The sequence below is a fragment of the Labrus mixtus genome, chromosome 9 (genome assembly GCF_963584025.1).
Source record: "Labrus mixtus chromosome 9, fLabMix1.1, whole genome shotgun sequence".
Lineage (NCBI taxonomy): Eukaryota > Metazoa > Chordata > Actinopteri > Labriformes > Labridae > Labrus > Labrus mixtus.
Genome location: NC_083620.1, coordinates 29,295,321 through 29,318,457, shown reverse-complemented (window position 1 = coordinate 29,318,457; position 23,137 = coordinate 29,295,321). Strand labels below are relative to the sequence as shown.

The 23,137-nt window shown below is 42.0% G+C and overlaps 1 protein-coding gene and 1 long non-coding RNA gene across 3 annotated transcripts in view; both read right to left on the bottom strand.

Annotated features, from left to right (window-relative positions):
- The window catches only part of LOC132980900 (uncharacterized), a 44,872-nt gene extending 26,151 nt beyond the window's left edge, over nt 1–18,721 (bottom strand). Inside the window, exons 1-2 of the long non-coding RNA XR_009674211.1 lie at nt 17,825–18,721; nt 14,926–17,755 (exon numbers count right to left, since the gene is read on the bottom strand). This is a non-coding gene — a long non-coding RNA (uncharacterized LOC132980900). The remainder of the gene's footprint in view (nt 1–14,925; nt 17,756–17,824) is intronic.
- Nucleotides 1–23,137, bottom strand: part of si:ch211-137a8.4 (ribosome-binding protein 1) — a 49,071-nt gene that overhangs the window by 25,189 nt on the left and 745 nt on the right. The window lies entirely within an intron of this gene.

Sequence of the window (23,137 nt, the reverse complement as noted above, 5' to 3'; positions counted from 1 at the left end):
AGCTCCTCCCCCTTTCCCCCCCCTTATGGGCGGCCTAACTGACCATCAGCACAAAGTGTCTGAGTGACGGTGACGCACACAAAGCTGCAACACAGTTTACAACATGATGCAAACAACCCTAACACACTGAGGCGTTTCATCCGGTTCAAACTGTGAGCGCTCAAACGATACTCTGAAAACTGGAGCTTCTTTTCTTCTGATTCTCATGAAGTTTATAAAAACATGGATTATTGACTCCATCTAGGAATATCGACAGCGACTTAAAGGAGGAACAGACGCAGCTCTTTACACGAGTCTGCGATAACAACGCTGATGAAACCTTAATGTACGTCAGTGACATTTCAGGTGATATATGGAGATGAACTCGAGCCCTGAACTCTCCGAGTGTGAAGCGGTTTGTAATAAAAATCCATCCGTCACGTTTAATGAAATCAGTCCTGCAGGAAAACTGTGAGCGTTCACACCCGACGGAGCTGACAGAGTCAAAAGTGATAGAGAGAGGACGCTACGCGCTCCGGCTCGGTCTGTGGGAACCCGACCTGTGACCTCTCAGGCGGAGGGTGAGCGAGCGGAAACCGGGTCCAGAGCGAGACCAGAGTCAGTCACATTCAGGGTTTTTCTTTTTTTAAAACCCCGAGCAGCCTCGACGAGTTGAGCGATTAATGGCGATTTAAAAAAATATTCCTTTGACCGCTCTGGATTAAAGTAAACCAATCAAATTATGGCACAATTTAAAGGTGCAGTATGTAAATCCCACCACCAGGGGGCTCTCAATCAAAACGATAACTAAATGACGTTGAGGCTGGGGGGGAATCATGGGAGTGATCCTCTCTGCTACTCCTCCCCCCACTCTGGTTTCCTCCTCGGAGAAGAATAAAGTCTTTCTGATTCTGTTGAATTAGCAGACGAGGACTCTGTTGAAAACATCATGAAGAGTTCCTGAGACTCTCTGAGAAAAGAGAAAATCTAAAAATTGTCCACAACAACCGGGCAGCGTGTGCGGCGTTGTAAAAAATCGATCTCTCTCTCTTCTTTTCTTTCTACAACCAAAGTGTAGCACCGTGAACGAGTTAGAGACGGGGCCGCCTGTAAGTGGGCGCCATTATCTCTTATTTGTACGTCTCATTGTGTACAACAGAGGCAGACAAAAAGACGGAGAAGTCAGACCGGCAGCCAGGAGGAGGAAGTGACTGCAGGCTTTCATCCTGCCGTCTTAAAGTGTAATCAAACGGGGGGGGGGTCCTTTGCTGCATGTCACCCCCCCCTACACTTCCTGTCTCCCCTCAGATGTCCTATGGCCCGGATAGTGTACCAGGACAGAGTCTGGGTAAATTCAGGGTGAAAAACTGGGCTGATGGCGTTGCTCGTGTCAAAGCGGCGCCCTGAGCTGTGAGGAAAACAACAACTTTTTAGTGGACCGGCTTTGATCTGGGACTTTGGCCCCCAAAGGATTACGTTGCAGCCATGAATGAAGAAATGAACTGAAGCAATTCCAAATCTTTTTATACCGTTCAGTCATCTAGACCTGGAAAAAGAATTAGAATTACCCGTTTACACAGACTGATTAATCAGAGACTTGATTAATCGGGCGCCGTGATCAGCTCACATGTGGCTGAAGTTGCTCAACGCTGACTTGAGATTAGAGAAGTAAAAACATGAAACAATAAGCAGAACTGAACAAAAATCCATCTTACTGTTTCACCTGAAACCTTAAAGACCTTTTTCCTTCTATTGCAGGATGAACTGAATCCTTTCCTCCCTGCAGACACAGAAAACAAAAAACGCTCTCGACTTTCAGAGCTACACCGCAAAAAAAAAAAAAAAATCCAGATACAAATCACTTTAAAATCCAATCAATTCTTCCCGGGCTGCAGGCCAAACCCAGCTCGCAGGTTTCAGGTAGATTTGTTCTAAAGGTTTTTAAAAGAAATATCCTGACCCTCCGACTGACACACTCATCCTCCTCTCTCCCGCTGACAGGGTTCACATCAGTCGAGCATCTCCACCTGCTGCAGCTTCGTCTGGAGGATTGAACCTGACATGCAGCAGCTGTGTGTGTGATGATGCGCTCTGCACCGCCGCCTCTCCGAGTCAAAGCAGCAACAACATCTCAGCTCCTTTTTCAGACGATTTCGATGCACAAACTGACTTTTCTCTTTAAAACTAAACATGCACATGATCGCTCTGCAGCACCGAAAACACTTCATTTAAATATGAACTTCCCCTCCGTCCTCCGCACAAATAACCACACGGAGGGCGATGACGAAAAAGAAACACAATGGCGTCCTCACTTTGACCGCCTTCACTTATGATAACGCCCGATAACCTACTTTAAAATGTTTTCCCTGCTGGACATCGTACACACGCCCGACTGTGATCCAATCAGATCAAAGCAAAAAAAAACACAAAGGCTCTGAATCAAACAGGCTCCTGATTGGACGCTCTGCACAACGCTACGGCGCTAATGATGAAAGAAAGACAATTAACTTGAAATGTGTGACATGTTCCACATAAATAAATCATAAAGTCTGTCCTGTGTAAATGTGTCTCTGAGTCCTGACTGTCTACAATGAGGGAGAAGCTCGAGTCCCGCTGGCTGTGTTGTTGTCAGAGCCGTGTTTACATGGACGGGACGGCCGGCTCCTCCCCTTGTGTATAAAAGCTGTTTTAGTCAAGAACTAGAGAGAAGAAGAAGAACATACTCACTGATTATTTGGATGTTAGTAAGAGTTTTTAGATCACGCTCATTCTGTGTCACTTTACATGAAATGTGAAGCTACGAGCTAACTAAAGAGCGCTAACATTAGCATGCTAACACAACAATGTGAAGCTACGAGCTAACTAAAGAGCGCTAACATTAGCATGCTAACACAACAATGCAGAACACAGGTGATTGAAACTCGAGTCAAGGACGATTTTGTCCACTTCTTGTGCTGAACTCCTTTGTGTGAACGTGAGTAGAGGGGGGTTGGAGGTGTGTCTCTGGAGGAGAGCGGATGCTTTAGTATGGAGGAGGCGTGGCCTAACAGAAGTTTGTTTTGGTTTCATGCTGGTGCTCAAGGGGCGACACCTACTGGATCAAAAAGTTGCACATTCTTCTTGCTTTATATAAACCTTTAAACACCCTGAGGTCAAAGGTTACACAGTCATAAACTATCATGTTGATCACAGTTTAAAAAAAAAACCAACAACACGTCGCTCTGAAACATCTCTGACTCCTAAAACATTTCCCCACACGGCAGCCGTTACATAAACTCTCTATATTTGATGAGTTTTTTTACGACGCTGTCACTTTAAAGGGCTCGTGCGAGTTCCACTTAACTTTAATCTGCCATGATGTCGTTTCTTGGAGCGTGTTCAAAGACCTCGTATCGGTCCGATCTGTGCTGCCTGGTGTTATGTTATGCTATGGATTATGTGTTTATTTTAGATCAATTTAAACAGGATTAAAATCTCCTGCAGCCAGATAGCGACCTCCCTCTGCGGCTTGTGCGTGCCTCCGACGTCGTTTAGCATGTAACTTAACCACGTGGTCAAACAGGAGTCTGACGGCGTATCCTCGAGATGTAAAAACGATGAAGTGACACCTTTACATTTCAGGCCATGCTGCCCCTGAAGCCTTCCTGAGTTGCTCATTCGCTGGTTACAGGATGTGGACGCCATCGCCCCCTCCTCCCGCTCGCTTTCAGTTATTCTTCTGGAATAGGTCTATTTCCTGCAACGTTTTCACATCCGCTCACCATGAATTTGCACGGAAAATTTACAAGGAGGCTGTCAGGAAAAGTTCCCGGGAACGTTGTAGTAAAAAAAAAGTTGTTATTTGCGTTCATACATTTTAAAAAAATGTATTTCTTTGTTCTTTAATGAATATGACCTTAAAAATGTAAACAGAGAAACGCACTTAAAGATCCCGTCCTGTACAAAACTCCAATTAAAGGGGCGCCAGTGGCCTAGTGGTTAACGCGCACACCCCATGTACTGAGAGCGGGCGTCCAAGATTCAAATCCGACATGTTGCTACTTTCCCGTATCTCGTTCCCCACTTTCTATCCTCTATCCACTGTCCTATCTCTAAAATAAAGGAACAAAAAGCTCCAAAATAAATCTTAAAAACACCAATTTCAAGCTCCCAGAACCCCCTTTGGCGCCCCGGATGTTTTGTTTTAGTCTGACTGAATCAAAAACAGAAAATATTCAGGACAAAAACAGCTAAATTTTTACAGCTAAGATGCTGGACAGACACGTTTCTTTACTTGAAAGAAAGCTGATATCTCTGTCGATCGTTTCCTGCTGGAACAGAACACTCAATTATTTTCAAAGCGTGACCCAAACAAAGATGGTCGCCTGAAACAGAAGCCGCTTCCCCGACTGGTTACACAAAACTCCAGCTGAATATTTTTACTTATTTCCTGTGTGTTTGTAACTCTGTGTTTGTAACTCTATATGTTTGTAACTCTGTGTTTGTAACTCTATATGTTTGTAACTCTGTGTTTGTAACTCTATATGTTTGTAACTCTGTGTGTTTGTAACTCTATATGTTTGTAACTCTATATGTTTGTAACTCTGTGTGTTTGTAACTCTATATGTTTGTAACTCTATATGTTTGTAACTCTGTGTGTTTGTAACTCTATATGTTTGTAACTCTGTGTGTTTGTAACTCTGTGTGTTTGTAACTCTATATGTTTGTAACTCTGTGTGTTTGTAACTCTATATGTTTGTAACTCTGTGTGTTTGTAACTCTATATGTTTGTAACTCTGTGTGTTTGTAACTCTATATGTTTGTAACTCTGTCTGTTTGTAACTCTATATGTTTGTAACTCTGTGTGTTTGTAACTCTGTGTGTTTGTAACTCTGTGTGTTTGTAACTCTGTGTGTTTGTAACTGTGTGTTTGTAACTCTATATGTTTGTAACTCTATATGTTTGTAACTCTATATGTTTGTAACTCTATGTTTGTAACTCTGTGTTTGTAACTCTGTATGTTTGTAACTCTATATGTTTGTAACTGTGTGTTTGTAACTCTATGTTTGTAACTCTGTGTGTTTGTAACTCTGTATGTTTGTAACTCTATATGTTTGTAACTGTGTGTTTGTAACTCTATGTTTGTAACTCTATATGTTTGTAACTCTGTGTGTTTGTAACTCTATATGTTTGTAACTGTGTGTTTGTAACTCTATATGTTTGTAACTCTATATGTTTGTAACTCTATATGTTTGTAACTCTGTGTGTTTGTAACTCTGTGTGTTTGTAACTGTGTGTTTGTAACTCTATATGTTTGTAACTCTATATGTTTGTAACTCTATATGTTTGTAACTCTGTGTTTGTAACTCTGTGTTTGTAACTCTATGTTTGTAACTCTGTGTGTTTGTAACTCTATGTTTGTAACTCTGTGTGTTTGTAACTCTATGTTTGTAACTCTGTATGTTTGTAACTCTATATGTTTGTAACTCTATATGTTTGTAACTCTATGTGTTTGTAACTCTGTGTGTTTGTAACTCTGTATGTTTGTAACTCTGTATGTTTGTAACTCTGTCTGTTTGTAACTCTATATGTTTGTAACTCTATATGTTTGTAACTCTATATGTTTGTAACTCTGTGTGTTTGTAACTCTGTATGTTTGTAACTCTGTGTTTGTAACTCTGTATGTTTGTAACTCTATATGTTTGTAACTCTATATGTTTGTAACTCTGTATGTTTGTAACTCTGTGTTTGTAACTCTATATGTTTGTAACTCTATATGTTTGTAACTTTGTATGTTTGTAACTCTGTGTGTTTGTAACTCTGTGTTTGTAACTCTGTGTGTTTGTAACTCTGTGTTTGTAACTCTATATGTTTGTAACTCTATATGTTTGTAACTCTATATGTTTGTAACTCTGTGTGTTTGTAACTCTGTCTGTTTGTAACTCTATATGTTTGTAACTCTGTGTGTTTGTAACTCTATGTGTTTGTAACTCTGTATGTTTGTAACTCTATATGTTTGTAACTCTGTATGTTTGTAACTCTGTCTGTTTGTAACTCTATATGTTTGTAACTCTATATGTTTGTAACTCTGTGTGTTTGTAACTCTGTCTGTTTGTAACTCTATATGTTTGTAACTCTGTGTTTGTAACTCTATGTGTTTGTAACTCTGTGTTTGTAACTCTATGTGTTTGTAACTCTGTGTTTGTAACTCTATGTGTTTGTAACTCTGTATGTTTGTAACTCTATGTGTTTGTAACTCTATATGTTTGTAACTCTGTGTGTTTGTAACTCTATATGTTTGTAACTCTATATGTTTGTAACTCTGTGTTTGTAACTATATGTTTGTAACTCTGTATGTTTGTAACTCTGTGTTTGTAACTCTATATGTTTGTAACTCTGTGTGTTTGTAACTCTGTCTGTTTGTAACTCTATGTGTTTGTAACTCTATATGTTTGTAACTCTATATGTTTGTAACTCTATATGTTTGTAACTCTATATGTTTGTAACTCTATATGTTTGTAACTCTATATGTTTGTAACTCTGTGTGTTTGTAACTCTATATGTTTGTAACTCTATATGTTTGTAACTCTATATGTTTGTAACTCTATATGTTTGTAACTCTGTGTGTTTGTAACTCTATCTGTTTGTAACTCTATATGTTTGTAACTCTGTGTTTGTAACTATATGTTTGTAACTCTGTATGTTTGTAACTCTGTGTTTGTAACTCTATATGTTTGTAACTCTGTGTGTTTGTAACTCTGTCTGTTTGTAACTCTATGTGTTTGTAACTCTATATGTTTGTAACTCTATATGTTTGTAACTCTGTGTTTTTAACTCTGTGTGTTTGTAACTCTGTATGTTTGTAACTCTATGTTTGTAACTCTGTGTGTTTGTAACTCTGTCTGTTTGTAACTCTATGTGTTTGTAACTCTATATGTTTGTAACTCTATATGTTTGTAACTCTGTGTTTGTAACTCTGTGTGTTTGTAACTCTGTATGTTTGTAACTCTATGTGTTTGTAACTCTATATGTTTGTAACTCTATATGTTTGTAACTCTGTCTGTTTGTAACTCTATATGTTTGTAACTCTGTATGTTTGTGACTCTGTCTGTTTGTAACTCTATATGTTTGTAACTCTATATGTTTGTAACTCTGTATGTTTGTAACTCTATATGTTTGTAACTCTATATGTTTGTAACTCTATATGTTTGTAACTGTGTGTTTGTAACTCTGTGTGTTTGTAACTCTATATGTTTGTAACTGTGTGTTTGTAACTCTATATGTTTGTAACTCTATATGTTTGTAACTCTGTATGTTTGTAACTCTGTGTGTTTGTAACTCTGTGTGTTTGTAACTCTATATGTTTGTAACTCTATATGTTTGTAACTCTGTATGTTTGTAACTCTGTGTGTTTGTAACTCTGTGTGTTTGTAACTCTATATGTTTGTAACTCTATATGTTTGTAACTCTGTGTGTTTGTAACTCTGTATGTTTGTAACTCTGTGTGTTTGTAACTCTGTGTGTTTGTAACTCTATATGTTTGTAACTCTATATGTTTGTAACTCTATATGTTTGTAACTCTGTGTGTTTGTAACTCTGTGTGTTTGTAACTCTGTCTGTTTGTAACTCTATATGTTTGTAACTCTATATGTTTGTAACTCTATATGTTTGTAACTCTATATGTTTGTAACTCTGTGTGTTTGTAACTCTGTCTGTTTGTAACTCTATATGTTTGTAACTCTATATGTTTGTAACTCTATATGTTTGTAACTCTATATGTTTGTAACTCTGTGTGTTTGTAACTCTGTCTGTTTGTAACTCTATGTGTTTGTAACTCTATATGTTTGTAACTCTATATGTTTGTAACTCTGTGTTTGTAACTCTGTGTGTTTGTAACTCTGTATGTTTGTAACTCTATGTGTTTGTAACTCTATATGTTTGTAACTCTATATGTTTGTAACTCTGTCTGTTTGTAACTCTATATGTTTGTAACTCTGTATGTTTGTGACTCTGTCTGTTTGTAACTCTATATGTTTGTAACTCTATATGTTTGTAACTCTGTATGTTTGTAACTCTATATGTTTGTAACTCTATATGTTTGTAACTCTATATGTTTGTAACTGTGTGTTTGTAACTCTGTGTGTTTGTAACTCTATATGTTTGTAACTGTGTGTTTGTAACTCTATATGTTTGTAACTCTATATGTTTGTAACTCTGTATGTTTGTAACTCTGTGTGTTTGTAACTCTGTGTGTTTGTAACTCTATATGTTTGTAACTCTATATGTTTGTAACTCTGTGTGTTTGTAACTCTGTATGTTTGTAACTCTGTGTGTTTGTAACTCTGTGTGTTTGTAACTCTATATGTTTGTAACTCTATATGTTTGTAACTCTATATGTTTGTAACTCTGTGTGTTTGTAACTCTGTGTGTTTGTAACTCTGTCTGTTTGTAACTCTATATGTTTGTAACTCTATATGTTTGTAACTCTATATGTTTGTAACTCTATATGTTTGTAACTCTGTGTGTTTGTAACTCTGTCTGTTTGTAACTCTATATGTTTGTAACTCTATATGTTTGTAACTCTATATGTTTGTAACTCTGTGTGTTTGTAACTCTGTCTGTTTGTAACTCTATATGTTTGTAACTCTATATGTTTGTAACTCTATATGTTTGTAACTCTGTATGTTTGTAACTCTATATGTTTGTAACTCTGTATGTTTGTAACTCTGTATGTTTGTAACTCTATATGTTTGTAACTCTGTGTGTTTGTAACTCTGTGTGTTTGTAACTCTGTCTGTTTGTAACTCTATATGTTTGTAACTCTATATGTTTGTAACTCTGTGTGTTTGTAACTCTATATGTTTGTAACTCTATATGTTTGTAACTCTATATGTTTGTAACTCTATATGTTTGTAACTCTATATGTTTGTAACTCTGTGTACGTCCGCTGTGAGGCGTGCCGGCTGTGAAATGTCGACATGCAGCGAGGATGAGCGGGCTTGGCGAGGAGGCGAGCTCCGGGCAGATAAACTGTTGTTGTTGCTGTTGCTGTGGATTAAATCTGGGTTGTGTTCCTGCAGCAGATTGCCCTCAGAGGGACACACAGGCCTTTTAGTGTAAAGGTATTAAGCCCAGGTCTAATCCAGAGCTCGGAGAGCGGCCAATTTCAAACTGGATTCAGCCCACGGGACGACACATCACGCCTCTCTGTGGGGACCGCCTGTCTGTCATCCTCCATCTCTGCCACCTTTACACGTCCACAATATAAAACTATAGAAGTTTATTTAAAATGTTACACTCAAGGATGAGAAGTTCAAACAATGTGCAGAATATCTGACCAACGGGTGAAGAGCTCGAGTGTTTACAAAAATAACACATCGATGAACAGCACTAATGTGGCACACACACACGCACACACACACACACACACACACTGCCAAATTTTCCCTCAAACACTGAACGTGGATTCATCTGCTGCTGAAAATAGTCCCAAATTCATGCCCGACTTTTTCATCCCGACAAATTCTCCCTCCCAGAGTTTGACTCTCTGAAACGTTTCGATACGACGAGTTCAAAACAGCCAACATCTGTTTGTTCTTTTTTTAATCTTTAGTCTTAAAAAGTGCAGACACTTTAAACTAATACATTTTTTTTTAAAGACGGCTGCATCAGAGAAGAATTCATCTGTCTCTCAACTCTGCAGCCAAAATGTCGCCCATTTATTTGTGCAATTGTGAATCAGTGCGCAGGAGTTTCATATTGAGAACAAGAAATGACCCCAATATTGGATGTCTTCTGTTTTGTTGCCGTGGTAACGGTACAGTTTGATTTTTAACTTAAAATGTGAGTGTGACAACAACAGTTCAGCTCAACATGTCCTCTTACTGCACTTTCCATACGGGTCAAATGAACCTGAACTACTCGAGTACACACAGATTGTGGTTTGGTTTAAAATAAGAACGCTACAGGGGCAGTTTGAAGGATTCACGGGGTGAATGTGACATCATGCATGATGAAACACGAGGCACATAAAAGAGGAACACGTTGACCGCTGATCAGTCTGTGTTTTCAGATCAATGCCTCGCTCCTGACCTCGTTCATTCCCGTGACCCTGCTCATCCAGACGTCTGCTTCCTCTGCACTCAGGTCAGTAATAAAAACTACTGCCACTCACCGTCCCCACAGGCGACCTATACTGTCGTATTTTTGCCACACACCGCCTGATTGGTCTGGATAAACTGCCTTGTCATAAAATGTGAGAAAGACGAGGCCACAGTTTAAGGATTCTGTGTAGATCAATATATTTGGTCTTAATGGAGATCATAAAGATTACAGAGGTGAGTGAAGACAAAGACGATCCACAACATGGCCGACCTCAGCTTCTCTTCCATGAAAGTGAAAGTTTGCTTCTATCACTCTACAGATTGATTTGATTTATCAGAAATCTTTAATAGTTCTTCTCTGTGATCTCCTTCAGGAGTCGTTGTTGTTCAGTCTCTGCAAAGACTTCACAGTGTGTGTGAGATCTGCGTCTCACTCCACAGTCGTTCATTCCTCTCTGAATATCAGCCGTGAAGCTGCTCGTCGTCTCTGCAGCTCTCAAGCGTTTTTTTTTCTGCTCTTTTTTTTACAACGCAGGCCTTTAAATTAAATTCTCTAAATTCTCCCTACTGTTGTCGTTTTGCATCAGGAGCAGGGTCGGGGTCAGGGAGGAGGAGGGAGGGTGGAGGCTCTCATGTGCAGCTCTGATAGGGTCTATTTATTTTCAATCCACTGCCGCCACAAGAAAAAATGTGGAGCAGGATTGTCAGCGTGCTGGTTCACTGCAGACGGAGAGAAAAGGTGCAGCTTGACATTTTTGGAAGGATTTTCTAAATTTGATTGAATAGACCACCCCTGAAAACCTTTATATTCATGCATAAACAGCCACATTCAACATGTGCTCAGCTTCCCTCCTGCTTCATCAGGAGAGCCAACTCTGAACTGATTGAGGACTCATTTGAAGTCGTCAAGCTGCAGGACGACCCGAGGGTGGTCAAATGTGTCCAGCTCACTTCCTGTTTCTTTTACTCCCCCAAACACTTGGACGGATCATCACAAATGATCTCCACATACTTCAGGTGTACTTTAACATGAGTTTCATGACGCCTCTATGGCTCCAGCAGGTCAAAGTTATAGATCTGTCTTCAACTCTTCAGACTTCCGTTTCAGACATCACACAGAGGCGAGCTGGTTTCATCAGAGCCAGCTGCTGTGCAGTTACGCAACAGATCAGATGGTTTTCCAACATGTGATGTACAGAGAAGCAATGCAAAGATTTGTAGAAGTAAACAGTCTGCTTCAGGCAGTGATTCCATCAGCTACAGCCTGAGACGCAGCTCGAGTTAACTGAGCTCAGAGTAAACACAGAAAGCTTCTTGAGCTGTAGGTGAGGACTGTGAGAACAAAACTCTCACTATGGATGTTTGCATTGAAAAAGGGAAAACTGGCTCGACTGTAAACGGACAGATTCCAGTCTTGTGTTTCTTTTTTTGGAGCTTCTGTCTTTATTTGATTGAAATCACAGATTGTTGCTTCAACCTGCTGTCAGAGCGGCAGGATGACGCAACATCCACAAACTGTCCTCCACCTCACCGCCGCCCTGCTGACGCCTCCTTCATCACACCCCTAAACTCCAGTGGACCTTCACCCCCGACCTGTGATCTCTGCAGTGAGAGCAGGGTCAGGAGGAAAGAGGATTTTCCTGCAGGCAGCAATGAAGTTTCAAATTACATGACACTTGATTTAAGCCTGTTAAATCCATCAGAGGGATCAGGAGAGACTGCACGCAAAGCGCTCACACAGGTTTACATGTGAAGGAGGATCTGTGCAAAACACACACACACACACACACACACACACACACACACAGAGGCTCAAGAGCGACACAACACATCAGCCACATGTCTGCAGAGCCGGAGGAAAACAGAGATAACTGCTGGCTGAATCAGGAACAAACAGATTCCTCGTCCAAATGAATCTTTGACTTTTAAGAGGCAAAAAAACTAAAACAGCAACCACTAACTTTTTCCCTTCATAACCACCACTGAACGGTTTTTAAAAAACGATATATAATTACACCTATTTACCGCTTTGAAGCCGAGATGCTTCTTCTTCTGCAGGACTGAAAACACGAGTTTTGACACTGAAGTCATGAGGACAAATTCCCTCTGAAAGTCTAACAAAAATATTTCAAGGGTTAGAGGGGAACACATTTTAAAACCGTGGGAACATGTTTTGTAAACCATGTGTTGTTTATTTGCAATCTGTGGGCATGGACTGAGCTGTGCGTACAGTTTACAAAACTGTTCCCAAAATGTACAAATCTGTGAGTGTACTTGACAAAACTATTCCCACGGTTTACAAATCTGTGCGTACAGTTTACAAATCTGTGAGTATAGTTTACAAAACTTTTCCCACGGTTTACAAATGTGTGTGTACAATTTACAAATCTGTGTGTACAGTTTACAAAACTGTGCGTATAGTTTACAAATCTGTGAGTATAGTTTACAAAACTTTTCCCACGGTTTACAAATCTGTGCGTATAGTTTACAAATCTGTGAGTATAGTTTACAAAACTTTTCCCACGGTTTACAAATGTGTGTGTACAATTTACAAATCTGTGTGTACAGTTTACAAATCTGTGTGTACAGTTTACAAATCTGTGTGTATAGTTTACAAATCTGTGAGTATAGTTTACAAAACTGTTCCCACGGTTTAAAAATATGTGCGTGCAAACTGTTCCCCTTATGACGTCGTTGTGGAATCATTATAAATGTTCGGAGGCGGAGCTTAGCTACAGCTAACCCTAACCCATTTGAAGAGCAGACCATGTGATGATCAGAGGAGTTGGATCTTAAACATCGGGAATTTGTCTTAATGTGGAGCACTGACAATCTTCTCTAATATTTACTTTATTAAACTATGTTTTTGTCTAAGATCAGTCAGATTTTATGATAAGATGTATGTAGTAACTATGTGAAGAACAATACTCACTTTAAAATTGAACAGAAATCTGAACTTGCAGCTTTGAGTGAATTAGCCTCCATTCCTCTTATTTACTTATTTACACATTAGCATCAAACTGTTACTGATGACTGCTCTCTGAAGCCTCATAATCAAACGTTCCTCTGTGCCTGAAGACAGAGAGCAGAGGACCATTGAACACTTGTTTCTGATTGGCTTGTGAAGACGCAACATGTGTGACGTACAGAATGAACATTTCATTGCGTTTGGTCTCGTTGACAGTCGGATGTAAAAACTGTGAATCTCTGGCTCTGTGCTCGGTTTTTTTAACCTTTAACATCAATAATGAACTCTGAAGCTTTCCTGTTGTTTGACTAAAGGAAACGAAGATTCACAACAAACAAGTAAAAGCACTTAAGATCAGACTTAATCACACTCGACGTGCACAGAAGAAGAGAAGAGGACGACTCCAGCCTAAGAAACTTTCTGGACGGGGAACCAAAGAGTCGGTTTAATGACATGTGTTACCCTGACAACAAGCAGAGATCTGAGCAGGTGTGTCTTTTTTATTTGTTTTTCTCTTTGAGACGGTAAAAGAGGCGGCGATGTGTTATCAGGAGATCAAACACTTTATAGAGGATGAATTTATGTGCACGTGACCCGCTGTAACTTTGGACTCTGTCACTTCCTGGTTCATTAACGGGAGTTTCCTGAGGCGGGTTTTAAACCTCCTGACAAACCGTTACACCGCGCCCACCTGTCAATCAGGTCAGCTACACGCCTTATTGTGAATAACTCTTATCCTTCATCAAATCAAAACTGATGAGTCATCAAAACATTCACCCCCCGTACAGTGTGTGTCCATCGAGACATGAGCTAATCACACCTATTTGGTTTTTTGAACCAGGCTGTAAACATGTTAATCTCTGCTGTAAAAACAGGCTTTTTAGAATGGGTGTGTATGTGACTTCCGGTGCTTCTGCAGCCAGCCTCTAGTGGACACTTGAGGACCTGCAGGTTTTTTTCACTTCAGCACCGGCTTCATTTTTTAACTTTGATTGTTCAAACTCTCATCAAAGTAGAAATACAACAAACTAGAAAAGAGCCTGTAAAGGTCTGAGATCCTGCACGTGTCCTCTGGAGTCTGACGCCGTGCAGCAGGAGTTTATCTCACATCCCAACCCCCGGAGACAGTTTAATAAGAGTTTCATGCTCCTCTCCTCCGTGACTAACTATCTGCACCGGAGCCGCCGAGAACAAACCGATGACTGCTGATGTAATTAAATGTTATTTTTCACCGTGTAGATACAGAGCCTCCAGACTCTGCTTAACCTCTGAGATTGAAAATATTCATCATCTGATTGTTGTTTTCCTGTATTAAACATCGTACCTGCACGCCGTGTATCGATGTGTTCAAACACCCGGAAAGAAATATCACGGCTTGATTTGATTTCATGGCTACAAGTCGAGGAGTCTGAAGTCGAAGTTTGTCGTATTATATCCTCATGATTACAGGTTACATCGTTGTAATTTCTGTTTCATTGAATCATACAACTCTGAGTGTACATGTCTTTAACTTATTCAGAGTTTTCCCAAAGTGCAGCTGCAATATTTCCATCGTTCTGTTTCCTTCTGACGGACTAAAGCGGCAGGAAACCGTCCAACACTGACCCAGAGACGAGCCTACAGCTGAAACTGGCTGCAGGAACGAAGCTGTAGGCGAACCTCCTCCTCCATCTTCTGTTTCCAAAGAATCCCGCCTTCAAACTGAGCGCCGGCTGCTCTCAACACGCCGTACATTATTCAACAGCTTCAGATTAAAGACTTTGTCCCCTAAAGCCGAAGCACTGACACTTCAACGTTCCCCACATCGACATTTCTGCAAACTAAAGAAGATCATATTCTGTAAAATCCACTTCTCCATGTTCCTCTAACTCTAATATGTGTCTCTAGTCTGTCTACAAACCCCCCAATGATGAGAAAAGTCCATCCTCTCCGTCTTCTGCCTGCTCCACTTTTCAGAAAATGTGTGCTCAAACAGGCCGTTTGGAGATTTTCCCTTCATGACATCACAAAGGGCAGTAGCCCCTCCCCCAGGTGGGTGACACTCCCACAGCTAGGTGTTTGTTCTGCCCTCTGAGTCTGCCTTCTCACCGTAAACAATAGAACATGGAGCGAGAAAGACCAGAGTACACCCAAGCCCTTCCAGAGAGGGGGCGTGGTCAGACACAGCTCATTTACATATTTAAAGGTACAGACACAGAAACAGCCTGTTCTGAGCAGGGCTGAAATAGAGGGGTTTATAGACATGATCAAATACAGGATCAGAGAGGATTTAGAACAAGAAACTTCACACACACGTTTTCAGGGAGCTCTGTGTGAACATCCACTTTAACTTTAGACAATCTGACCCTCAGCAAGCCGACTAACTGAACCTCAAGCACCATCAAAGCTGAATCTTTAAACATGTTCAGTTCCCCTCACTCTGCGTCCTGAAAGATTCAACGTGAGGCTCAAACAGCATCCATGTTCCCTCCCATAAACTCTCATCCAGCAGCTCATCCTCCTCCATCTCACTACAGACATTCCTCACAACAAGCGTTCAGATTAAAGGGGCATTCTGCGCTTTCTCTCTCTCTCTTTCTCTCTCGTCCCCTCCCGGTCCATAGTGGCATCATTATAAGAACCTATTATGGCGTTAGCGAGGCCGACTCACAGACTAAATGCCTTGTTTCTGTCCGCCATGGGAGCCTTCTATAGAGCCGCAACTCGCTCCTTCAACAGAGAGGCCCCTTCATCACGCTGCCCTCCTCCTCCTCCTCCTCCTCTCATCCTCCTCTCTCTCTTCTCCCTCAGACACAGACAAGCCTTTATCTGCCCATCATGTGCTCGCTCTCTTTTCTCTTTTTTTCTCCAGCCTGACCCTGTTTTCCACAGCGAACAGGCATGCCGGTTAGGATTTGGGGGGGAAGGCACACACACACACACACACACACACACACACACACACACACACACACACACACACACACACACACACACACACACACTCACACACACTCATACACACACACACACACACACACACACACACACACACACACACTTACACACACACACTCACACACACTCATACACACACACACACACACACACACACACACACACACACACACACACACACACACACACACACACTCACACACACACACACACACACTCACAAATGCAGAGCGAGGGAGAGGAAGGCTGATTCGGAAAGCCAGCTAAATATTTTATCCATGGCAATGCTATCTGTCTGTGTAGCTTAATACCGATTTGATGTTATCTCCTAAGTCTTCCAGCAGAGGGTTTTTTTTTTTCCCCTCCATATTTTTTTTTTCCTGGTCAAATAATCTCCTCGTATCGGCTGTGCAGCGTCTAAACTGTGACCCGTGTCAGGCCCTCGTTTCGTCTGAGCTCTGGAACTGGATGACATGTAGATGTTTGTGGGAACGGGGATGGACTGCGGCGTGCAGACGACCACTTTACAGAGCACAGAAATCACCGCCGCCTGTTCCTGCAAAAACACTAATAATCTGTTGACTTTCAAAGAAGCACAAACTCTCAAAACCCCCAAAATAAATTCAGCGACGATGATGCAACAGCGACAGAAAAAGCAGCAAATCCTCCAATGTGAGAATCTGGATCAAACAGTTTGGCTGGTGAATGAGTTTTAAAAAACTATCCATCGTTAAAAAAGTGGGTCATCAATCAGCCAATGACGGCGGCTCTGATGAGGTGTGTTTCCAGAGAGGAAACTAAAAGAGTCAGAGTGAAAAAGCTGCAGTTCAGAGAGGTGGGTGAAGTCACAGAGAAGCTTCCTGTATGTTTGAGGACTGCAGTCATGAAGCTTTGTGTCGGGATTTTTGGATTTTGGCATGTTGAGTTTTTGCAGCGAGAAGTGACAATTTCTGGAGGAGATATTCGCTTATTAAAAAAGATCTGCCTCTTGTTAATAAGCTCCTTTGTTACATGATTACATAATGTGTTATCTTATTTATTATTCTTATGTGGAGTTAAATCTGTTGTATGTTCACACAAACCTGGCTAACAAAGCTGATTCTGGCTCTGGTTCTGACATCATTAGGCCTCAATCCTGGTTGGCAGGTTGCTGTGGTAGCAGCCTATCAATCACAAGTAGCCCCGCCCTAACTCCTCCCCTGCTGTCTTTGACTCTTAATGGGACCATCATTTACTAAATGAACATCACGCAGCTCTGAAGATGAACTGAAACTGGAGATTGAGATTATAAACTCGAGAGGAAAATCATTACAACCACTCCTGGACTTTGCCCCCTGCTGGACATGAGAAGAAGTGCAGGTGTGAGGCACTTTTCTCTGCGTCCATTTTTATCTCCAATCTAAGAATTTAATCCAACACAACCATCTAAACTGGAAACGTTTTCAGCCAAAAGAAAAACAAAAGGGGGAATTTGTGGTGACATCACTTTTGCACATAAACAGACTTCATTTATCCTCATCTGAACCCTTTGAAAAGACGTCAGGCCTATAAGCCCCTCAACGCCCCGTTTATGAAATATCATGATGCTAATCTTTGTAAGACTTTCAGGGCTTTACGTTTTCTGAGACAGAATCTGAATCAAACAAAAATATTTCTAAGACTTTTAGGCTCTTTCAGTTGTGTCCACAGAGCACCCCTGTCGACCGCTTTCAGCACCGTGTAACTTCAGCAGCGGGCCGAGGTTCTCTGAGCGTCACAGCACACAGCAGCCAGTTAGCCCGTCTCTGTGCTGTTTGATACAACGACTGATACTAAGAGGAAGAGGACGGAGACAGACGAGAGGAAATACTGTACAGACTTTTACACGTTCATGAAGTAACCTGCAAGCCTGACGCTGAGCTGGCTACATGTGTGTTTGCTGACAGTGCAGTTGCACTCAGAGACCTTCGGTGGGCGCCAAAGTGCTCCAAACTGAATTCCCCCATAAGGGCGCTTCAGTGGGATTTGCTTAAGATCAACATATTCTTTACGTGTTGAGATTTATTTACGAAAAGACTTAAAAAGAGCGGCTGGTTGTTTTTGAAAATAAATCTCCGTTTTGGATTTTTCACACATTTTTGTCTGCCAACACTTTCCTTTCTTTTCTGTGCAGAATAAAAATCAATCAGTTACAAAGACTGGATCCCTCCTGAATCTGAGCGATCCATCACTCTGAACACACATCATGTCAGGGCGATGGTGATGGTACACCATGATGGACTGCAGACGCTCACAATCTGTCTTCATTAAACACACCGCCACTAAAATATATCTGCAACAATGAAGCTCGCTGCAACAGATCAGGAAACTGCAGCTGGTTTTCTAAAGTGAGTCAGGGTCTCACTAAACTCTGACCCCTACGCTCTGCAGAGATGGATTTTATAGACTCGACTTTGAGAGCAGCAGCACTCAGAGCTTCCTGCAGTTTCATTTTCTGTGTGACACAAAGATCAGCTCATAAAACACTTATTACACTTTTTATGAAATGAAACATTAACCTTCGGGGGAGAACTTTTACACTTTTGCACTCAGCACGCTACAAATTGTCTTACAACACAATGAATCACAAGTCAAAGATGGCCGACTATTTCTGCTAAATAAAAACCCCTCATGGTGCTGTCCTTTTAAAAGGGAAATACTGAAAACGCCGGAGGTCAGCTGAAGGGTAAAAGACTGACTCCCTTCATGAAGTTACATCTTTTTTATTTATTTTTGTTCCTTTATTGTAGAGACGGGACAGAGTCAGAAATCAGGGAGAGAGAGAGAGAGAGAGAGAGAGAGAGAGGAATGACATGCAGGAAAGGAGCCACAGGCCGGATTTGAACCTGGGCCGCCCACTTGAAGGACTACAGCCTCCAAACATGGGGCGCACGCACTAACCACTGAGCCACCAGCGCCCCATGAAGTCAGATCTTTAAGAGTTTCAGAGACTGCTTCAGAGTATTTCAGCTCCTCTACTTTCTGCACGCTGTCATGAATTCAAACCGTCCACATGAAGACTAAACGTTGCGTCTCTGTGCTCGTGTGCAGAGCGGACGAGCGGTGACCCTTTCTGTGAATCCTTTCTGCACGCTGGTCTGGATGCGTTTCACGGCGTTTTAAAAAGCCCCCTCATGACGAGCATGTGATGCAGGAAGAACGAGAGGGGAGAGAAAAAGTGTGCTGTATACATCGCTGAACAATTTGCCTCCTTGTGTTGGCACAGCGGACGCCATGTTCAGCGTCTGTACGACCATGTTCCGCCCCTCCATGTGCTCGACTCGTCGCGGTTAGCTGGCGAGCACAAGGCCCGACAGTGAACGCACCACGAGCTCCTCCTCCTCCTCGTCTTCCTCGCCCCCCACTCCCTCTGATGCCTCCTCCATCTTTTCCTGCAACCTCTCGTCCTCCATCTTTGCTCCCTGAGTTTTTTTGCATTTCATGCGTCCAATCTCTTCTAATTTTCTGTCCCTGTCTTCTTCTTCTCTTCACCTCCTCCTTCCTGCAGCTTTGTCTGTTTCCTCTCATGTGTCTCTTCACCTCCACGTCTTCTTAACCTCGCTCTACATCTCTCTTAAAGTCCTCTTCCTCTTCTTGTTTGTCCCTCATCACCTCCTTTCCTCTCTCCTTCCTTTCCTTTCCTTCGGCTTCTCTCATCTTAACTTTTGCACTTCGACCCTCCTCCAGTTTCCCTCTTTTTACTTTCCTTTCTCATTAGCTTCTCGTCCTCCTTTAAAACTCTTTTACTTTCTTCTCTTTGCACTTCTTCCTGCATCTTGTCATCTTTCATTTCTTTCCAGACTGAAATCCAGTCTCTCTCTTCACTTTCTCTTCTTTTTTATTTGTTCTAACAACAAAGTTTTCTGCTTGATTTCTTCTTATTTTTGAACTTATCTTTCCCTCTAGATTATTTGTTTCCTCACTTCTGTCCTGTCTCCTTCTTATCCAGGGGCGGGTCCAGACTCTCTGGATTTGGGGGGGGGGGGGGGCACCTGGGGTTCTGACTTGTGCAGGGGTGGCCTGAAGTTTGTGAATCTCTCAGCTTCATTCTTCAACGATTAAAAACAAATTGAACGTCCAAAGTGTTTTAAAAAGTGCAAACAAACAACTACACTTGATTGGTGGATTCAAACACACAAGTCCCGCCTCTGGTAAGCCAAATAGCCAATCATATTTAAGGATTTTGGGGTGGCCAATAAGATTCAAAGGGGGGCCCGTGCTCCCCTCCTTTATCTCACACTCCTCATTTCATCCTCATTGGATTCAAATCTTGTGACACAATCAGACCACGACTTGAAAACCATGAACACTGAACTCTGTCACCTCTTATCGTTTTATGGGTTTTAAAGATCCGAGGCAGACGTCTCGTGTTGAGGCTAAGATCTATTTTAAAAACAGCCGTTACATCGACCACCAGACTCCACTGACAGAAACCGTCCTTTTAAAAATGGCCGCTGACAGTCTCGTCAGGTGAGCGGCTGCAGCGATCTGTTGGGTTTTATTCTGAATGTTTGTTGTTTTAAATGTTTCGTTCCAACAAACACAAACAGACTCACAGATGGAGGAGGCGGAGCAACGGCAGCTCTCGTGTTCTTCGAGGTTAAATAACCGTAACTTTGAAGGAGGTCACAGCTGTTCCCCGTGTCTCAAACTTTTTGTACCAATTATTAATTTAAACCTGAAAACCTGATTTAAAATGAACTAAACTTCCCTTTAAGAGCAGAAACTTTCTTTACTTCACTTCTTGTGTTTTATGACGTAATATTTCAAATCTTCATCATGTAGGATTATTTGAGTTCCAACAGTTAATGTTGATTCATCAGCTGAAGAGAGACAGGAAGTGTTGGAGGAGAAAGAGGGCGGGAGACGACATGCAGCAAAAGACAGAGGTCGGATTCGAACTCACAGCCGCTGTAACGAGAACTACAGCGTTCGTACGTGGGGCACGAGACTTTACCGCTAGGCCACCGGCGCCTTGATTAATCTCTTGTTTGGAATTCAATTTTCTTGCATTTTAAAAACAATTTTTTTTTTCAGGCTTTTATTTTGAATGTTTGTCCTGTCTTAAACTGAGAGTACTTTACTTCCTATGTGCTTTTATTTAGGTTTGGTTTGGTTTGGTTTATTTTTGGTTAGGGATCCCAAAGTGAGGTCAAACAGCTCAAAGGAACGGTAACAAAGGTCAATGTGTGATGTCATAAGGTCAATGTGTGATGTCATAAGGTCAATGTGTGATGTCATAAGGTCAATGTGTGATGTCATAACGTTGATGTCGATGCTCATGAATGATACAGACTTCTGAATCACAAGTTTTTCATTAGTTTGACCTCCTTTCATTAATGATCGCTCCTTCCTATACAACTCATCATTCATCAGCTCCCAGTCTCCTTAACTCCTCTCCTCACCTCCTCCCTCCTCACCTTCTCTCCTCTCCTCTCCTTCCCTCCTCCTCTCCTCTCCTCCTCCTTGTTGCTGCTTCAGACACACAGACACTTTAAAAGAAGAGAAAGCACTCCAGCTCTTCTTCTTCTTTTAAATACATCCGTCAAAGCTCCAGTAGCGTTTGCGCTTGCGCACCGTGGACATAATTCTAATGAAGAGGGAGGCGCGCTCCCGAGCCTGAAGGGGAGGAGGAGGGGGAGGAAGCCAGACAGCAGGTGCCCGAGCCCCCGTTGAAGAAAAAAAACCCTCATTTGCATTGCTAATGAGCTCCTCTGAGCCTCCTCCCCCTCCATTTTGGGGGGCAAAAAAAAAGCTTCTAATATGGCGACGTGTTTGTATTCCTGCTCTGACTCTACCCCCCCCCCCCACCCCCTCCAACAAACACAATCTTATGCAACCTTATCACAAAGTTATGAAGGAAACTGTTACACATATTGTTGATTTCATACAAAGCTGTGACGAAATATTCAAACAGAATGATGGTGCACGCCCCCCCCCCCATCCCCCTCCCCCCTACTGTAAATCCACAGTGTTACATAAAATATAATAACGTCCATTCATTATGGAAATGTTTGTGAGGCGATTAATTTGGGTTAATGAAGCGATTTTAATGCGTTTATTACAATCAGATTTACAGGGCGAACAATGGGCGACACACACACACACACACACACACACACACACACACACACACACACATACACACACACACACACTGATCGATGAATCAGGGACTCTAATGGGGCTGTAAGAGAGCAGCGAGTGAAGGGGTTCATGGAGGACAACAACAACAACAACAGAGAGAGAGGGGGGGGGGGGGGGGTCACACTGAATTCTTCTTTCAGAGAAACAAGTGAAGCGCCAAATTCCCAACAAGCAGCCCCCTTGTCTATTGTGGTGGTGGGGGGGGGGGGGGGGGGGAGGCTGGCATGCGCACTCCTTCAAAACCTCCTTTATAAAGAAGATCATCATCATCATCATCACACTGATAGGTGTAAGGTGTGTTTTTTTTTACACGCGCTTCATCGAGAAAAAATGGCTGAGAGACCCTCGCACACCCCCCCCCCCACCACCAAGCCTCATGCCCTCCTTACACCGCCCCCCTTTTTCTGCCTCTCTCTCTACGCGCGCATTGTGTAATATTCTTTGCTTTATTGCATCTCTCTTGTTGTTATTGTTGTCGAGGCAAATAAACACCCCCCCCCCAATTTGGGATTTTAGATGTGGTGTAATTCCTCCGCGCCTCAAACACACACACAGAAACACACACACACGAGCGGATGACAGACACACGTCAGGCAGCAGAGTTAACATTTGACCGTCCATGTCTACCCGACCCCCCCTCCCCCTCCCTCCCTGAGAGCAACAGACGCCCCCTCTACAGTATGGAAATATCACAGAAAAGAGCAGATTTACATCCCTGATTTAAAAAATGCCACAAAGCCTCCAACATGATGAAGATGATCCGCCTCTGCTGCTCCAAAAACCGAGCAGACACCCCAGACCGGAGCCAGACTCCCCTGACTGATCCCGGCTCTCATTGAAACAAAGCAATTCAACCTCACACTGTGTTTATTCATCATCATCATCATCATCATCATCTTTTTTTTTTTTTTTTATCTTCCCTCTCTCTCTCCCTCCAAATGCTTCCAGCAGCAGCCGGATCAACGGGGTTTCTTTTGGGGGGAAACAGCGCGCAGCAGCAGCGTCG